The sequence below is a fragment of the Dermochelys coriacea genome, chromosome 16, assembly GCF_009764565.3.
Source record: "Dermochelys coriacea isolate rDerCor1 chromosome 16, rDerCor1.pri.v4, whole genome shotgun sequence".
Taxonomy (NCBI): Eukaryota; Metazoa; Chordata; order Testudines; family Dermochelyidae; genus Dermochelys; species Dermochelys coriacea.
In genome coordinates, this window is record NC_050083.1 from 10,882,374 (window position 1) to 10,902,939 (window position 20,566).

The following is a 20,566-nucleotide window of genomic DNA, read 5'->3' on the forward strand; positions in this document are numbered from 1 at the left end:
CAAGGTCCCATTGTGCTAGGCATTGCACATACATGTAGTAAGGGACAGCTCTGCCCTGAAGAGCTTGAAGTCTAGGCAAGACACAGAATGAGTGGGAGAGAAAACAGAGGCATAAGGGGATGAAGTGCCTTGCCAAGGTCTTACAGCAGGTCAGTGGCAGAACTTGTGACTCCCATCCCAGTGCTCTCACCATTAGATCATGCTGCTTCCCCACTCAGACCGTTGGCGCTGTGCCCCCTACTGGGTGATACTTGGCTTTACATTAGTGGAAAGTGAATGGGGTTATTAGGAACACTGCAGGGATGGTCCTTACCCTTCTGTTTTGTGACAAAAATATAAGGGAGGAGGGCACAGCAGGGTCCCAGATTGTATCAATTATCTATTCAATACTGACTAAGTCTTATTTTCTAAATTCCAGCTGTATAAGGATTTGTTGGAAGAGGGATATGTGTGAGTGGGATTGTATATGAGTGTGACATGTGTGCCGTGCACAGGTATAACTCCCAGAGTGTGTGTATGTGTGTGAGAGAGAGAGAGATACGAAGTGTGTGCATGTGTGTGAATATGGATTTATGTCAGGAAGGCGTGTGTGAGAGTGACATGAGGCTACAGCATGTGATTGTGAGTCTGCATGTGTTTGTGCAGATGCAGCAAAATCCACGGCATTGGTGGCAGTGAGTGTGCGATGGGAATATGTGGGAGTCTGCACATGTGCACAGCATATGGTTGAGCTGCTGCAAGCAAGCTCCATGGCACTTTAGAAAGCTAAACAATCCGTGTAGCCTGTTTACAATGTTCTGTTGAACAATTCCCAACCAGCTAAAGTACGCCACATGAAAAATTAAAGCATTAAATATAAGAGAGGCAATGACTATCACCCTAGAACAGCCTCTGTTAGCTTTCTCCACTGGACAGGTTTTAACCTCCCTCCAGTTACAGTGGTGGAATATTATTATTAATTGTCTTGTGGTAGTGCCAAGAAAGCCTAAGTGAGGAGGAAGGTTAAGTCACTGGACTAGAGACCTGCAATCAATTCCTGCCTCGGCCACTGATTCATTGTGTGACTTTAGACAAGTCACTTTAACTGCTTTGTGCCCCCAATTCCTCGTCTGCAGAATGAGGCTAAATCTTCCCTGCCTCACAAAGGTGTTGAGCGTGAAGCTCTCCAATACTACAGTGATGCGCTCCACAGCCATCCCGAGACAGCTAGCGTTAGGCTTTGCGCAAACCAATAGAAACAGGCAGTCCTTGTGCCAGAGCTGGCAATCTACATCAACGAGCCAATCAAAGGGTGGAAGAGGAGACACAGGCACAGAGCGAGAGGTGAAGTGACTAATGGTCCCACAGAAGGTCAGTGGCACGGCTAGGACCAGAACCCAAGTCTCATGGCCACTAGCCTCACCACTAGACCACGCTGCTGCTCAATATCATGGGATGATTTAGTTGGGGTTGGTCCTGCTTTGAGCAGGGGGTTCGACTAGATGACCTCCTGAGGTCCCTTCCAACCCTGATATGCTATGATTCTATGAATATTATGGTTATCTTTAACATGTGTAATCTTCCAAACACTTTCCACACAGCTCAGGACACTCCTGTCAGGTAAGTGAGCATGGCGAAATGAAGGCAGACAGAGAAACAGAGGTGGGGGTAGGGAGAAGCAACAGAGCTACCAAGAGTAGTTGGGTACAGTCTTTGGGTAGGCAGCTACACCAATGTATATAAAAATGGAAAAAGAGGTTTTAATAAAATATCACGGAAACACTATAGGCAGATGTTTAACAGAAAAAGAAACAAAAAAATACAGAAATAGGCAGAGGTTAAAATAAATAGGCAGGAATGAGACAAATTAATAAACAGAATGTAGGAAGTGATTAAAATAAAGATGGTAATAATAATACAGCCCCAACAGGACGTACTCTGTACCACTTTGTGTTCCCCTTTCTTCCTCTCTTCCTTCATCCTTTTTCCTCTCCTGTCTCTTTCCAGAATGTAAATAGAGCTGGTTGAAAATTTCAAATTCAATTTTTTCCATTTCGAATTCAAAAATTCTCCCCGCCCCCAAAAATGTCAATAAAAATGGCAACATATTGTTTTGGGGTTTTTTTCAGACATAATCTCCTCCTCCTTTTGCTTAACTATTTGTAAGTGCTCTGAGGCAGGGATCATGGCTTCTGAGATGTTTTTACAGCACCAGGCACAATGGGGCCCTGATCCTAATGGGCTGCTTTGGGCTCTGCACACAATAGTAATTAATAGTAAGACTAAAGACAGATGAATGATTTGCCCAGTGCCATAGAGGGAGTAAATGTTTGAGGCTGGATGAGAAGAACTCGTACGTTCTTAGGTATCTTCTGATCCTGGGTTCAGAGTCGGGATTAGAACTCAGGACAGAGTGCCTAGCTTCTAGTCATCTCTTCAGGCCACACCTCTGTTTCTCAGATTATGAGCGCAAATGATACGTTTCCATCACACAATGAAAAGTGTTAAGTTCACCCTCCTTCTCCATTAGATAAGCATCAGCATCAGTCCCCGTTAATGAGCAGCTGTACTGCACGCATAGACCTAACTATGCCTGTTGTTTGGTTATTGAACCCCCCCAGTAACTACCTTATTTGTCAGCCTCCCTGGATCAGTTCTTTAAGCCCTCTTCTTTCTACTGAACTCCTACTGTGCTGGGAGAATGGGCTTTTTGTATTAAAGTGAGTGATATCTGACCTCCAATCCCCTCTCCAGTTCATGCCCGTTATGGAATACTAGGTGGAATGACTGTAATAGTCCTCAGTCAAATCACCCATCTACTATCTCAGATGTGGAGTTGTACGGTATTTTGATTGTCTCTGTTCACCTCAGACCAAAGACAGGAACACACACAGAATGAGTATCTGCCCTCCACCATGTTTAAGGTCAGCCTTGGGGTAATAATGAAAAAAGCTTGGGTGATTCCTAACCCTGCATACAGATCTTCATCCAAACAATCATCAGTTGCCAGACCTTAATCAACATGTGGACGATATCCCCCCAGACAGTAGGAAGAAGTGAGCAAATCTGGGTTCTGGAAGTAGGCTAGAAGAAAAAGTATTCAGAGCAAGGAGCAGAAGTAGGGGCAAAGGAAGAAGAAATAACATGACTTTCACCACCAGTCTAGACAATTATATCACAATCAAGTTAATTTTTTTATTAGTGTCTTTTCTCCCCATAGCTGCTGAAAAGATGTTGCTTGGCATTAAACATTAATACACACTACAGGGCTAGTCCCTGCGGAAGCCATAAAAACCTACTAAGTGGGATTATTTTGTGTTAAAGGCAATATTGCGAGGTCTATTAAATCTAACTGCTAACAACCTCAAGTCTCAAATTAATGTGTTTTATGGCATTCTGGAGCTGCCCCAATCCTGGAACCATCCAAGAGACTTTGCAGAGATTGGGTGGGGGTCTGAAGAGGGCAGGGATGTTCCAAGACTTATAGCCCTTGGGTCCAAATCCCAAATCTAACCAAAAATAACACCTGACACAATAATAATGCCTTAGAATGAAGGATGGGCTTGTGGTTTACCTGCCTGGCCTGTTTAGACTGTAATCTCTTTGGGGCAGGGATTGTCTCTTGCTGTATGTTTGTACCTCACTTAGCAAAATACAGCCCTGCAGTCAGTTTGGATCTCTATGCACTGCTGTAATATATATATACTTAATAATAACTGGCACAATAATAGTTAACACAAAGAACCAGTGATCCCTGTTTATAATATGGCAGATGTATTCAGTCGAGAACATCCTGGCACAGCGGTCTGATCCCAGGCCCTTATAAACTCATATATCCAATGAGAACAGGCACAATGTGCCAGAATAATGTTCCATAATGAATCTGAATGGAAGGTGAGTGGGACACTGATCAGAGTTAAGATGAACGGTCAACACAGCATGAACAGCATGTCGAGGGCTCAGTTCCAGCAAAGATCCATCACACCATTTTGCTAATGTAAACTTGCCTTTAGGATAGTGTAAATTTACACCCAAATTTCCATCCCTTTGCACTGCCAGAGTGGTGTAAAGCGGTCTTTGTGAACATGAAAATTCAAGCCTGAATGTTTAAAATGTGTCCCCTGCCTTGTAATTCTCTTTCTTTTAGAATGCTGAGGTTGTGCAGCAAAAAGAGGCCAATGCTTTGTGTGACATGGAAGTTACCTATGCATGAGTTTACATTTAATGTCAACAGGACTGATAGCTGCACGTTTGATAATTATATTCTGCCATAAGTCAACAGTTTTGATCCAAGGAGTGGAATTGCATTTCAGACATAAACGGAAGCTCTCAATGCCTTGGTGAGGTAGCTAAACACTGCTATCCCCCCTTTGTTTCTGAAATAAAGATAGTGAAAAGTCAGGTGTGTACTTGACCGCTCCGAAGATAACGGTTGTAAGGTATTCAGACACCATGTGAGACAGATACAGGTGAGTAGATTTTACAGAGAACAAAACTGTTGTTATCCCTATTTTGCAGAGGGACATTGACTTGCCAAAGATGACAGTTGCAGAGGGGAAACAAGAATCCTGACTCCCAATCACCAGCTCTAAACATCCTCTTTGGAATACCAACCATGCCCTTGTTCTAATCTCTTCACCTCCCATTTATCCCTTATATTCAATAAATTAGAGAGATCCTTCACACATACCCAGTGTTCCCTCATGCTCCTTGTTGTAAACTATTGCCATCAGAAAAGCAGCCTCAAGAAAGAGAAATTACAGAACACATTGTTTGCAGGAAAGGAATGAGTCCCGTACCTCTTTAAGTTTCATGCACCAATAATTTTTCCTTGTGTCCCACATTTGGTTCTTGGCAGGTTGAGCGAGGTGTTTTACCTGCTGCACTTTACCAGAGGGAAGGGAATAACAAATGCTATTTGTATCTGAAATACTTCTGTGCTGCAGCAATTTCACAGCTTGCGATAGGATGCTGATAAATTAGCAAAGGACACAGTCACTGGAGACGTTAGGGCTAGATCCTGCAAGGGGCTAAACACTCTGGCCCCAATTCAGCAAACAGGCTAAGCCCATGCTTAACTTTAAGCATGGCACTCACCCCATTGGAGTCCTATTGAACTACCCCGTGTTTAAATTTAAGCGTGTGCTTAAGCGCTTTGCTAGATAGAGGCCACACCTTGCAGGATCACACCCTCAGTATAATGGTGGGTTTATATGCATGCCACTGCCCTCAACTGGAGCTACTCAACTCTTTATCCTACACTTCCTAGGTAAGTATCAGATGTCCCTATATCTCAAATGATAGGGGATCAGTGCACTTGGAGTACAGTAGAACCTCAGAGTTACAAACTGACGAGTTAACCACACACCTCTTTTGGAACCAGAAGTACACAACAGACAGCAGCAGAGACAAAAAAAAATACAGTTCAGGACTGTGTTAAACGTAAACTAGTAAAAAAACGGGAAAGCAGCATTTTTTTCTGCATAGTAAAGTTTTGAAGCTCTATGAAGTCAATGTTCAGTTGTAAACTTTTGAAAGAACAACCACAGCGTTTTGTTCAGCATTATGAATATTTCAGAGTTATGAACAACCTCCATTCCCCAGGTGTTTGTAATTCTGAGGTTCTACTATAAAAGGATGGAAGGTGCAGTCCAGCTGTTGCCATGAATTTCTGAATCTCTGTGGTGTGTACCATAGTTACAAATGTGAAATCTCAGGAGACACCAATTACGTATATTCTGGAAGTGGGGATTGACACCAGGCACACTCATCGGTTCCATGTAGGGATAGGTGAACCTCAAAGGTCTCAGAACTTCCATTCAGATAAGTCCCAACAGTTCCACTGCTCAGCCAGTTAGCTCTGCAATGCTGGGCTGGCAACCACATGGGAATACCCTTTCTTGCAAGAACTGTGGTAATTCCTGCTTCCATCTCGGTTGGAAACACTCTGACAACAACCTTGCATCCAGTATTTCGGCTCTTCTGTTTCTGGTGCCAGAGAGAGCCAGGAAGTGAAGTGGCAGGGATAAAATGAAAATAGATAATAGTAACATGAAGTTAACCAAACTTTTCTGAGCCTCACAAAAGTATGGTCTAGGTGGTTTCCAATCAAACATTGTTCTAAACCTGAAATTATTAATAATAATGTGAAAGTATTATCTAAAATATTATCTAGTCCTCTCCTTCACGGTAAGTTAAATTACACCAAAATAATAATAGCTAGTATTTACATAGGATTTTTCAACATCTATCTAACCACTTATGTGCCCATACATCAACAGAGTATCTGTCTCACAAACATGAATGGATTTTATCCTCACAACATCCCTGTGAGGTAAAGAAGTAGTGCTCTACCCATTTTACAGATGGGGAACTGAGAGAGAGAGAGACTAAGGTCTATACATAAAACTTAGAACAACCTAACTATGTCACTCAGGGGTGTGACAAATTCACACCCCGAAGAGACACAGTTAAGCTGCTTAAGCCCCGGTATAGACACCACTAGGTTCATGGAAGAATTCTTCAGTCAGTTTAGCTGCTGCCTGTCAAGGGGATGAATTTACTGCAGTGACAGAAGAACCCCTTCCATCACTGTAGTTTCTACACTATAACTCTACAATGGTGCGGCTGCAGCCGCATTTCTAGTGTAGACATGCCCATTGTGACTTGTCCAAGGTCACACAGGTATCCAGTGACTGAGCCAGGAATTGAACTAGGTCACCTGAGTCCCAGTCCAGTGCTTTGTCCATTAGATTATCTTTCCTTCATGCTGCTGTTCCAAAATTAATTTAGCCTCATTACTGCAGCTGATTGGACATTTTCTGATTAAACATTTTTTTTTCATGACAAAATGCCAATTTGTCAAAAGCAAAAATGTTTCACAGAAATGTGTGAATTTTGACAAAATTCCAGTAGAAAGAAAGAAAGAAAGAAAGAAAGAAAGAAAGAAGCATTCTGATGAGAATGGAATGAAATGTTTTGTTGGAAATATAAGTGTGGGTCATGTACAGTGAATGGGTCTGGACAAACATAAGGTTAATACTTATGCTAACCTAACTGCTTTCAGCCTATTCTTTGCTTAGCATGACCATTGCTTGCTAAATTCGTTTGCTAAGTAGGATGAAGGTGACGTTTTATATTGTGTTAAATGGCATAGATAAGAGGAAGTTAATCAGTACAATAAATACACAAAAGGTGCTGACAAAAAGTCACCATATTTAAAGCAAGGAAGGTCGCTGTGTGGAGTAAGGTAACATGAAAATAGCATAGACGGCAAAAGTTATATAAACTGAAGTTACACAAGACACAATGCTTAATAATTGATTAGATGGTTGCTCTAATGTGAAAAAGGTATAAATATGCTAGAGTGTAAAGCACAGTGGGAGCCTTATAAGAGAAATCCATTGTGACATGCCTATACCCCAAGAGAAGGTAATTGGCCAATATCTTTTTCTGTACATCTGGCATTCATTGCTTTTATAGCAATTGTGAATGCAAGGCCATGCTTTTGGTTCAAATCGAGGTTTGCATTAATAAACCTGAGTATCTCCGCTCCAAGAGTATAGTATTCCAGACCCAACCGTTTCAATTTGCTGTTTCAAAAGGACTTTTAGTTTCAATGTTTTAAATTTTATATTATGTCATGTAAACATCTTAAAAAGTCAAAATCAGAATGAAACATTTCAATTTTATTGAAACAAAATGTTATGATCAATACAAAATGTTTGTTTTTTTTCAGAATTTTCTTTCACTGGAAATTTCAGGGGTTTGTGGGGTTTTTTTGGCTTTTGTTCCATTTTCAAATGGAAAAAGTAAAATGAAATTGTGGAATTTCCCACCAGATGGAAAATCTGGTTCCTTCCCAACTCTATTAGCCATATACCATGGGCTAGGTAAAACTGTGTCGCTATTTCACACTATTCAGCTAGGGAAACCGAGGCACAGAGCGTATTTAAGTGATTTGTCCAAGGTCACACAAAAACTATGTTACAGCCCAGATTAGAACTCAAGAGGTTTTGGCTTCCACTATCATGCTTGATCTGGATATTCTCCAAAGAAAAATACTCTGTCCTTTTTCACACTTTTCCATTGCAACCACATGGGGAGTGGGTGTAGAAAGAGGAAAAACAGACCTGGAATTGCACCCAGCAGTGAGAATTGAATACCTGCTCCAAAATGAACAATATGAAAGCTGCAAACATTGTCTTGAGCCTGATATTCATAGTGACATTTCTATTGTCCTAGTGTTCTTTGTTGCACAGACACAAAGACATGGTCCCTGCCCCAGAGCAGTTGGGGACTGTACAATGACATCACTAATATTAGCGTCCCAAGGGTTTGGAATAAATCAATGATCCCTTTAAATACAAGAGCTTCCTGATCTCCCAGAAATCAGCTCCACCTTCCAGGCTACCTAGCTAAGCAATCACAAGAAATATTTCGTCTCTTCTCAGCTGTGGGTCAAGGAGCACAAAGGGTTAAAACACACAGCCCATCACTTCTCCAGGTAGCGTTCCTGCTTTGTGGATAATGACATCCCAGGCTGCTGGGATGAAAAGCCCCGTTTAACTCAGTGCTTCCTAAGGGCATCAGGTTCTGTCACTATACATGCTGGAAAATGCCAGATGAACCAGAGATAGCTGTGGAGGGGTGGGGAAGAGGAGTCTGGACTGTTGGCTGATGTGAATTCTGGCCCAGGGCTGATCAGCCTGTGTTATTTCATGGGATGACTGAATCATTTGCACTGGCTATAAAGTCTTCATATGAATTTAGACTCACGGGCTCTGACAGCCACTGTCTTCGCCCTGCATGCAACATTCCTGTCAGGGTACTGAAAAGAAGCTGAGAAAGCTTAAGCCAGTCTTTGATTGAGCCCTTTGCAGAAAGAACACAGAAATATTTCAGATCACAGAGACCAGGCTAGTGAGGGTCACTGGCATGTGTTCCCCTTGGTAACCTATCAGTGTTGAATATGATGCTTGCAAAAGTCATGATGTCTTGCACATCAAGCATCACAACACTCCTGTAAGGTGGGTAAGTAGGGGTGTAGGATGGGTGATCTAATAAACAGAGAATCGGACTAGGCCTCAGGAGATTTGGATTCAGTTCCATGCTCTACCACAGATTTCCAGTGTGGCCTTGCCTGAGTCACTTAGCCTCTCTGTGCCCCAATTCCCTGCTCTACTTCCCAGGGTGCTGGGAGGATAAATGCATTAAAGATGGTGAGGTGCTAGATAGCACAGAGACAGAAGCCGCACAAGTATAATGTGTGTGTGTGTATATATATATCTATATATATATATATATATATATATCTATCAGTTATCCCCATTTTACAGATGAAGAAATAGAAATACAGTGGGATGCAATGTGGAGCCCTTTTTCATTGGTGAACGCTTACTCATGGGAATAATCCCACTGGAGGGAGTAAATGCTGATGAGGGTGAGTCAGGGTCCACAACACTGGCTTCCCCGGGAGCTCCAAATTCTCAGAACCTCTGAAATTCAGGCCACTTATTTAGGTGCCTACATACTGATAGAGGTGCCTTGCATTAGACACCCAGGTTTGAAAAAACTGGTCTTAGCCACTTGCCCAAAGTAACACAAATCTAGTGGCAGATTATGAACTAGAAGCCCAGGAATCTTGATTGCCAGGTCCCTGCTCTAGCCACAAGTTTGCGCTGCCTAAATTTCTGCTTCTAGTATTGTAGAGTCTGGCATAAAAGTTATTAAAGTCAGTGGGACTTGGTTGAGATCTAACTGCAATAATACAGTGGAATATTGTATTAAACTTCATCCTAAATTAAATCAAAAGTTTGAATTAACCCAGGACTGGCAGAGGATTATTTAATTACTAGCAAAATATGTATCTGTCACTTTTCTACTCCTGAGCGCATTCTGCGCCAAAAAAGTAAAAATTTTGCACACACACACAAAAATCTGTGCACAATATTTGAAAATTTTGCAAAATTCTGTACATTGCCAAATTTAGAGGCTCCAGCATGTGAGGAGCACAGGCCACCGGCTGCACAGAGGTGGGAGATCACTGCACAGCTGACCCCTGGGATACAGACTCAGTGCTGAGGCTGCACCCAACCCTGACACAGCACAAGGACTGGGCCTGTCCTAGAAACACACCAGGGCCCTTCCCCTCTGTGCCAGGTGCACCAAGTGTGGGCAAGCAGACTCAGCAAGGCAGGATCCAAGTGTGGAGTGGCTTAGAGTGGGGGGATGCAGGTGTGGGTTGAGAGAGTTCTCTGTGGGGCAATCTGGGTAAGGGCTGCTCAGGGGGGGATCTGGGTGTGGGGGACGGGGATCTGGATGCACAGGAGTTTGTTGGAGAATTCTAGGTGCAACAGTAATGGGATTCTGCAGGGGGTCCAGGTAAAGGTGGCTGGAGCACTGTAGGGGGGAGTCTGGGTGTGGGGGGGATAGAGCTTGGCAGGGGGTTCTGAGTGTGGGGGACTCAGTGGGTGGATCCAGACTCTGGGGGGAGTGGGGCTCAGTGGGGTGGGGATCCAGGTGCAGAAGGTTGGGGCTTGGTGGGGTGGGGATCCGGTGTGGGTGGCTCATTGGGGTAGTCCAGGTGTGGGGAGAGTGGGGCTCATCGGGGGGGTTCTAGGTACGGGGAAGGTGAGGCTTGGCAGGAGGGTCTGGGTATGAGGGGGTCTGGATGCATGGGGGTTGCACAGATGGGGGTGCAGCTCCCTGTAGAGGGATCCCTCCTCCTGCAGCTGAGGAGTGATGGGTGCAGGAAGCGGGGAGGGGATGGGGTGGGGAGTTTGCAGAGCTTCCTATAGCTGAAGGAGAAATCTGGGGGTGGCTCTGACCTGGCCCAGATGCCATGCAGGGGAAGAGAAAGTCCTGTCCTCCCCAGCCCAGCCGGGACTAGCAGCTGAGAGTAGGAGCCACCAGCTGGGTCTTCCCCAGTCCGGCCCTCTGCCTCACAGTGATTTACCTCTCTGCTGGCTACCCTGGGCACCCAAAACATACTGCTGGGAAAAGTCGCACTTGTGGCTTCCCTTTGCTTCCCTGCAGAAAACTGACTTTCTAACGGGGAAGCAAAGAAATCTGTGGGGACATAAATTCTGCGTATGTGCAGGGGCGCAGTATTCCCCCAGGAGTAAATCATTTCCTGGGAGATAGAAAGGAGGAGCAGGTTGAAAAAAGGAGGGAGGTGGGAGAATTTCTGGCCGAAGGTGAGGGTACCTTCTCCATTCCCAGAAGCCTGTAGCAAATCCTCCTGGAGTACAACTTTTGGCACTGTCTCCTGAGCCCCAAGTATATGATATGGACCTCAAAAGATGGAAAATAATGCTGCCTTTTTCCTACCATCATGAATCTAACTTAGGAAAGTTGTTCCTGGAGATGGGTCCCAACCACAGCCAAGATCTGAAAAACCCAGTGGATGTTCAAAATCTGTACCCAGATCAGAATCCAAATTTCTAATGGCCCTAACCACAGGACTGATCCTGCAGTGTAGATCCAGTGGGAGATGAGGGTAATTTTTCCAGGATCATGACCCAAAGCAACCAGTTCTGAACACCCCTAACCTTTAGACTGTTTGATACAGTCTATGCCCATCACTTGCTATGGCTTTTATTTATTCCCTTCATTGAAACTGCTCTGCTCTGGGATAAGTCCATCATCAGGCCACCTGGAGCATTTCATTGTCTGTGCTGTGTTGTCTGTCTGTTTAGATAGATTGTAAGTAAAGCTGGTCAAAAAAAATATCAGTGAAAGAGTTTTTCTTTTTAAAAATGCATTTTTCTCAAAATTGAAATGTGTCAATTTCAGTGAAATTTTCTATGGGGAAAATATCAAAACAAAATAGTTAGTCTTTCTTTTTGTTTTGATAACGTCAAAACATTTCATTTGGACTTTCATGTCATACTAAAATATTAATATTAGATTATATTTATACACGATTTTACACTATTGTAGTGTTTTGACATTATCTAAATGAAACATTTCCATGGTGCCAAATCAAAAATTTTCATTTTCAGAATATTTGCTCTGTGAGAAATGTAGAAATATTGTTCTGACTTGGAATGAATTTTTGGTTAAATGTCAGAATTTCCTGCAGAAAGGAAATTCCTTTTTGTAATCCACCCTAATTGTAAACTCCTTGGGCATGTACCATATCCTCAGTATCCTTTGTCTAGGGCGAAGTATGCTTGACCACTCAGTATTCATATACATTTTAACATGCCGTGTGAAAATGTGTGGGTAACTTTGTCAGAAGTCTAAGTGATTTAGGATCCTAAATCCCATTGACTTTCAATGGGACTTAGTTTCTTTTACAAATTTTACTTGGTGTCTTTATCACAAATGATATCTTTGTTTAATCTCTGCATCATGATTGTTTGCCTGCAGTGCAGATACAAGTGAATTTATACCGCCTGGTCTGTGTAGGGTGGAGGGGAGTATGGGGCTGAAAACAAATACAGCAGGGAGGTATAAGTGAAAGAGAGAGCAACAGCTCAAAGCAGAGGTGGTAACAAGGAAACTGTCTTGATTCTTTGTCTTCATGGAGGAAAATATCCCCATCCGATGAAGTGAGCTGTAGCTCACGAAAGCTTATGCTCTAATAAATTTGTTAGTCTCTAAGGTGCCACAAGTACTCCTTTTCTTTTTGTGTGTTCACTGTGATTCAATAAGAGATTGAGGGCACCGAGGTCTCGGGACTGAGATCGATGCGCTATCAGGTTGCCAGCATCTGAGTGCAGGGCTTGAATTGTGTGTGAACAGGGACTCCATCTTAAATGAAAGTGTATTGCACAATGTATACAAAGAAAGGGCACTAAGGCAACATGAAGGGCTAAATTGTGCATGACGCTGCGTGGATGCACTAGAGGGGACACAGAGCATCCCTTCTTCCCACAGCACACAGGAGACAGCTGCGATCAGGCACGGAGATCTCTGGGGTGACAAAGGCAAGCGAGGCATTGGTATTGAGACATGGAGGGGCTTGGCTATACAGCGCAAAGGAGGTTGCCATGGCCACACTCCTCCTCCCCACGGCACATCATACAGTAGCAGGAGAGCCAAAGAGGTTGTAAAGGCTCCCTCTTACCTTGAGGCTCCCACGATCCCAGTCTTTGGCAAGGAAGGGTTTACATAGGGTTGCCAAATCTGATCACCCTTGCTCCTCCTCTGAGGCCCCGCCCCTGTCCCACCCTTCCCCAAGGCCCCGCCCCTGCTCACTCCATCCCCCTCTCCCTCTGTTGCTCGCTCTCTCCGCCCTCGCTCACTCAGACACATGGCACCCAGCACAGACATCTGCACCTCTGCTTTGCTAACCAGGAAGGATGGATTGGCTAGTGCTCTCTACAAGCCAGGGGAAACCCACGGCACTTGCTTACCCTTTACAGTGCATGACATACACCCTTTAATATGTTGGTTACTTTGGGATTGCAGGCTGCAGCCTCTCTGTATGTTTGGCTCTTCAAGAGGCAGGGCCTTCTGGCCAATCATGTCTAGCTCCAAAATAAATCACCCCACACACATGCTTAAACTCCACCTTGGCATGTAGATTCTCTCCCCACCCCATCCCCGTTTGGTCTACCACTGCTGCGGATGGCCTGGCACTATGGATTATAGCTTTTTGCTAATGATGAACACGACCGCTATTAAGGTCACATTGAGACTTCCATTGTAGCCCAGCGTTTCCCCGTGTTTGTAACTTTCTGCAAAATTCTCCTTTTCGGCTGGAGCTTTGCATGCTTAGTCTCAGGCCTAAGGGGGGATAATTCTGGCAAGTTTGAGTAAAATCCGTTGAACTATTTTGTTTTAAGAGCAGGAGGACTTGTGGCCCCTTAGAGACTAACAAATTTATTTGAGCGTAAGCTTTCGTGGGCTACAGCTCACTTCATCGGATACCTGTAGCTCACAAAAGCTTATGCTCAAATAAATTTGTTAGTCTCTAAGGGGCCACAAGTCCTCCTTTTCTTTTAGCGGATACAGACTAACACGGCTGCTACTCTGAAACCTGTTGTTTTGTTTTAGTTATTCAAGAAAGAAAACAAGGTATAGGGGAAAACAGACCTACGATGATAACATTTATTATTTACTGATCTCATTCATTGTCATCAGCATGTTTCTGCTGCTGCAGTCCAACTCCCTCCCCCAGCCCCTCCCCACAAAGTGAATAGATCACAATCTACCCCACAGCGAAGAGTCCTCAAGGCAAATGAGCAATTGCCCACTGCAACCCTCTGCTCTCTCTCTCTGGGAGCCTTCTGGGTGCTTCTGTGCTTGCCTTCCAGATGCTGCAAATTATTAACCCCTTGTTGCCAGGGGAATGAAAAGCTACCTTCCAGGCCGGTGTATTATGTGTCCAATGCAAAGAGAATATGAAGGGACTACCAGTGATTTCCTCCTGGTGATGGGGAAAGGTCAGGTATCCCTGCTGATTCTTTTATCATTGACCAAGAAGACTGGTGGATTCTCTCTACCATGCCTTGATCAAAAAGGAGGTCCGGGAAGGCTGAGGACTCTTGATAATGAAAAGGCTGCTGCCTCCAGCACAGCGTTGGAGAGTAACTTGCTAAACCATCAGAATCTAAAAATGGGTCCGGGAGCAGGAGCCTGGTAGTCACTGGCTTGAGAAATGCTGGCGGGAGGGGCAACCTTTTGGTTGACACAACAGGTACTGAAACAGGGATCTCAACAGCATATAAGCCTCTACAACTAACAAGGGGCTGCAGTGGGGGGTTCTAACAGACTCATATCCTCTGTGGATTGGGCACCAAAGAGAACACATAATACACTGACCAGTGGGTTAAATGGGCACCTTGTCCTGCTGCAATCCTCCACCAATAATGCACCGAATAGACCTCTGCTAGATGTTACCAGCACCACTGGGTAAAGACGGAAATCACAGCTTGGCATGTCCCTGATATTTCTGGTGTCTCACTGAGCGAGTCAGTTTGAAACCGACCCAGAGGAGACATCGCATTTTCTTCTTCAGCTGCCTGACCCCAACCAAAATCTATTCCTCTGAAGTCAGTAGGCAGTGTGGTCAAAATAGCTAGAAAATTCCTCCACAGGGGGAGAGATTTCCACATTGGCTAGGCTGTCTAGCAGCCAGGACAACCCTGCTGGAGGAGACGTGGTGGGGACTGCAGCAGAGAAGGAGAAAACTTTCTTCCTCTCCAGTCACTGCCCTGGCATAAGATTAAAAGAAAATTCTCTCACAATGGGGTGAATCAAATTCAGAACCCATATTCTGCCATCAGCCTTCTCTCGTGTGTACACAAAGGTGTCTTGTGAAAGAAAACCAAGAAAAGAGGGGTGCTTTGGAGCATTTATACGCAAATACAAGGACAAAAATTGTCTATCACATTACAAGGCCACACTCTGTCACAGGCAGCTCATCATGGAGGTATACAGCCTCCTCCTGATATACACCTACCAGCTTCATCCTTCCTTGTTTGGGCAATTGAAATTCCAGTCTAGGCAATGCCTTCTTTCCAGCACTGTAAGTACTAAAGCAGGTGCTTGCCTCCAGCCTTCCTACATCCCATCGGATACTTTTACAGCTCGGTTCTACAGGTCACTAACAGCAGCGAAAATATCTTAATTTTGCCTGTCTGCCCCATAGATGTGCCTCATACCCACATTCACATCCTTTTGTCCATAGCAATCTATTAGCCAAATAACAATAACAAAAAAGTAATTTTGCAGAACTTCAGAAAGTCAGCAGGAATTAGAGCAATGTCTTGGATTCAGGTACTAATCCTTTGATGTACATTGTGCAAACCAGATGGTAGTCTAATCCTCGCCAGCATGCAAAAGCCCAGTGTGCAGAGAGCACTGTAACCCCTGTGTCTGATTGAATATTCACACTCACGTTTGATTTTATTCTAGTATTGGAAGAAGTCCCCATGCAGAAACCCACACAGATGACTAAAATCCCGTACCTACATTGTAGCCAAGTTCTAGATCTTTTCACTGCATAGATAATATATGTTCTCCTTTCCCCTCTCCCACCTCACAAAAAAAAGTCTCGTATTCCCTCATGCTTCATTTGAACCCTTGCTTCCTCTTTGTAGGTTGTCTGTCCCCAGGAAATAAATCCCCCCAGCTTTCCAGCCACAGCCAAAGTCCATAAATCTGCTCCTTTCTTATTAAATTTGGATTCAGCTGCTTCCATTGTGACGCGGGATGCTGTGCAGTACCAGCTTCCAAGTATATGACTGGGTCCCAGATCTTACCACAGATCCTCAGCTGGAATCCAGGGCCAGACACTAAAATAAGTTAAGTGGCACCCACAAATCAGTTTCCTTCTCCTCTTCCATCCCCTCCCTCTCTCCCATTTTATCCACCTCGGCCCGTTCCTTGACGCATCTTAGATGGTGCTGGCTAAGGCTCATTATTAACACATGCTAGAGCATTAATGAGCATCTAAAGGAGGGGAGAGGAGGAGGAGAGAGTGAAGAGAGGAAAGCGGGAGTGGAAAACAGGATGAAAGGTAGTGAGAGGTGGGGACAGACAGTGATAAGGATGAATGGAGAGAAAGTGGAGGAAAGGGAGGAGTGAAGGATGATAGAAAGTGCATATAATTAGCCTGCGGTTCAGTGGAGAGGGCACTAGCCTGGGAGTCAGAAAAAACAAGTACTCTTTACGTGACTCTGCCACTGACCTGCTGTGTTGCCTTGGGCAAATCACTTTCTCTCTGCTGTGTTTCTGTTTCCTCTCCCTCCTGTTGTCTGTCTTTCCTATTTAGAGTGTAAGCAATTCTGGGCAGGGACTGTCTCTCGCTGTGTGTTTGTACAGGGCATAGCATTCTGGTGCCCCCATCTTAGGTGGGATTGCTAGTCACTATGATAAAACAGATAATAAAAACAGCCTGTAAAAACTCATTGCCAGGTCTGGGGAATTGCAGGGAGACTGAAGCTCTGTGAATCTGTTGAGCTGTTGAGTTCGTGAACCTACTCTCCCCTGTAATTTAAACCTATGTTTATTGTCCAAGGGTGAGTCAATTTAAAAAAAAAATCTACCTAGGCCAGTGCCTTCTCTGAGGTATAGGAAAACCACAATAAAAGTGAGCTGGAATTCAAATTCAAAGGAGCTTTTCATTAGACTTTGCCCCCTCTTTTCCATCTCTGCTCTTTCCTTTTCCCTCTGAATTCCTTTCCTGTTCTGCGCTAATCTCTGCTTCCTTTTTCACCTGATGTTTTCACTGGCGTCTGTCTCTTTCTTCCCCCATCTCTTTTGTCCCACCCTCTCCTCAATGGCACACGAGGCCAAGAATAGTGGGATTCAAGAAAAAAATCAGAACCTGTGATGGGTGAGTGGGTTTGAGATGAAGCAGAGGGTTGGTGCCTCCCTGCTTTCAGCAATCAGACATCGCTGAGTCAAAGAGTATTCCAAATGAAGGGCTGGACACCTATGGATAAGACTAGCATATGGGTAAGAATAGTATTTACAGGTGTTACCCACTATTCAGTGGGCTAGGCCTCCCCAGCTGTGCTTGATCCACACAGCGCGTGAGCCTGCTCTGGTTCACAGTGAGGAGAGTTAGGCATCTAAATATATTTAAGGATCTGGGCCTTAATCCTTTAGCAGCAGCCCAAGCTCTTAGCTCTGGAGTGCCAGGGTTTGATCTCCGGTGATAACCAAGATGAGAGTCATTTCACAGTATTTATCCCTCACCTAAATGTTTAAGGGCCATCCAGCCTCATGCTTCAGGGCATTCGCTGATCAGCAGCCAGGGTGAGGCATGAATCCCTCCCTTGGCCCTTTCGTATATTTCAGTTAGGTTCCCTGGAGTGGTATTGAATGACAAGAAGTTATGCTTTCCTCTAAGGCCCCTTCAGTCTTTAAACATCACAGTCACCTAGACAAGGGTCAAACTTCTGATTTCGTTTGTTTGGGGGTGAGTCCACAATAATGTCTCTGAAGCCTATGGAGTTACTCCCGCTTTACCGTCCATGTGATTGAAATCTGAATCTGCCCCCCATCTCCCAGTCTGCAGTCACTACATTTGTACCAGTCCTTCAAGAAAAACAACAATGCATAATTGCACAGATTCCCATTCCTACCATCCCTGTCTGTGAATCCTCCCTCCCTTCCAACCCCAGCCTCCATCACCTGAAAACAAGCTTCCTGTAATGCAGGTAGACGCCAATCTACCCAGTGACTACTTTCTTTCCTGAATCTCTTCTATTAATTTTGCATGAGGAAAGCTTTTCCCATTCAACCTTCCCTCCACCCTCCCCTTTCCATCCAAGCCTCTATAAACACAGTAATCATTCAAACCTACATAATACCTTATCATGGGTTTTGCACCTGCCCATCGCATCTCCCCCTTATTTCCTATCCTATAAGCTAAGTAGTCATTCACCCCTAAACGGCAGCTTATCTCAGCATTTACACCTGCCTTGCCAATGAACTCCATGTTCTACCTGTCAGATCCCCCAGATCACACGTCTCCTGTCGGCTGATTATTCCATCTAGAACTCATGCGTTCTTTGCAGCTGCTTCCCTTTCATCCTTTCCACCGGCTCTGAAAAGTTACCCTGCCTTCTTCCCTGGTTCCCTCATTGCTTTTGCTGTCTCTACAGCTGATTGCATGTCTATGTATCTTTTTTATACTCGTGATGCGTGGTGTCACCTTTGCAGTGTAACCATTCGCACTTGCCTTAAAACAGTTGCAGTGACAAAGGCAGAATCGCTATATATAGAAGCATCTGTAAGTAGTGGTGGGCCCAATCTGAAATCCCAGATCCAAAGGATCCCGTGGATTTCAGCTCTGAGGAGAGGAAAGAGTCTTTTTAAGACTCTACACTGAGAGTCTGGAGATGTGACTCTGCCACTGATTCCCTCTCTGACCTTGGGCAAGACACATAGAGCTCACTCTTTTAGAGGGACAGACTTTCAAGAACAATGTCATTCCCACATTGACACCCCAACGCACTGAACACTCTTTAGAAAATCTGTCCCAGGCAGCCAGATCCAATGCCCATTAAAGTCAGTGGAAAGACTTTTATTGAACTTGAAAGGGAGTTTGATCAAGCCCTTGAGCTCTCTCTTACTTCCGTCCCTCATTTGTAAAAGAAGGATGGCAGCAGACCCTTTCCCCCATTCCTTGTCTGGCTTGTCTGTTCAGGCTGTAACCTCTTCATGGCAGGGGCTGTCTGTTTCTATGTGTATGTGTCCAGCAGCACATGTAGCTTCTGGGCCTGCCTCTGAGACCTTTACCGTGATACAAATAATAATAATGATACATGGATTTGAAATTTGCAGCTCAGGCTAATTACAGCTACTTAGGTGCTCCCATTATAGGACCTGCTCCAATCCTTACAGAAGTCAATGAGCGTGTCTCACATAGTGACATGGGAGCGGACATCGGATCAGACTGCTGGTCCATGCGGCCTGGTATCCTGCCTGTTTCAGTGGCTGAAACCTTTCTATAATGCACAGAGCACGACCCTTTACTCAGAGATGTCAATTCCTAATCTCCCTTTGACTTCAATGGGAGCAGTATCAAGTCCCTTACCAACTGTGGAATGCTCTGTGCAGAGAGAGAAATTCCTTCCTAACCCCAGAAGATGATCAGTTCATGCTCTGAAACATGAGATTTGATTATCATTCTCTTCGATTGCAGAGTTGCAAAAGCTATTAATTGCCATAACCCAGCCTTTACATTTCAAATCCAGCCATGCACAATGACCCCCTGCAGCAGAGCATTATGTAGCTCAACTATTCACTGAAAAAATATATTTCCTTTTCATTTGTTTTAAATGTTGTGCTCTTTGATATATGTCCCCTAATTCTTGTCGCATCACAGAGTACAAATATTTCTGATTGCTTTCTAGCGCATCCTTCAAATAACTGTATATCATGTATCTCAATGCCATTCTTTTTCCAGACTAAATAACCCATTATGTTCAGTCTCTTTCCTTTTTTAATTGGTTAATATTTGTAAAGCAGTTTGAAAATGCATTAGTATCATTCATTTATAATGTATTTTCTGTTATTTTCTACCCTTCCTTTTAATGCCTCAGTATCCTCCTATAAGCTGCCATCCATCTCCATTGATTCTATCAATGAGGATGTGTAAGTCTTTATAATGCCCTGGGGAATTTCCTTTCCTCCTTCCTGACCAGGATTTTGGAACAACCAAAGAAACTGAACTCCAGTGGCTCTTCCACAGGGTTGACATTGAACCTAGCACATGCTAGGGCATGAGGACTTTCTTTGGGCCTTGACCCTGCAATCAACTCCAATCAACTGCAATCCATGGGCTCTGCATAGGAGCCAGGAGTCTGCCTGCATGGATTTGTCTGCAGCACTGCACCTTTAGTGAGTACGGGGTTCCAGGTTCAGGAAAGCACTGAAGCACCTGTTCAAGTCAATGGGACTTAAGTTCATCCCTAAAGGTGAGCTTTGATGCATGGGGACAGATTCAAGCAGCTGCATAAGTACTTTGCCGAATCAGGGCCTATCTGAATACCTGTGCAGTGAGCAATACTTATCATTATGCACTCCACTATGCAATTTCAATGCCTTAGTTTAAAAGGCTCCCTTTAAGCTAGGACAAAAGTCTTTTTTCCTCAGAGGATCCTGCAAGTTAAGGTTA

The 20,566-nt window shown here is 44.2% G+C and overlaps 1 protein-coding gene across 1 annotated transcript in view; it reads right to left on the reverse strand.

Moving 5' to 3' along the window:
- BRINP1 (BMP/retinoic acid inducible neural specific 1) overlaps window positions 1-20,566 on the reverse strand; it is a 94,702-nt gene that overhangs the window by 65,533 nt on the left and 8,603 nt on the right. The window lies entirely within an intron of this gene.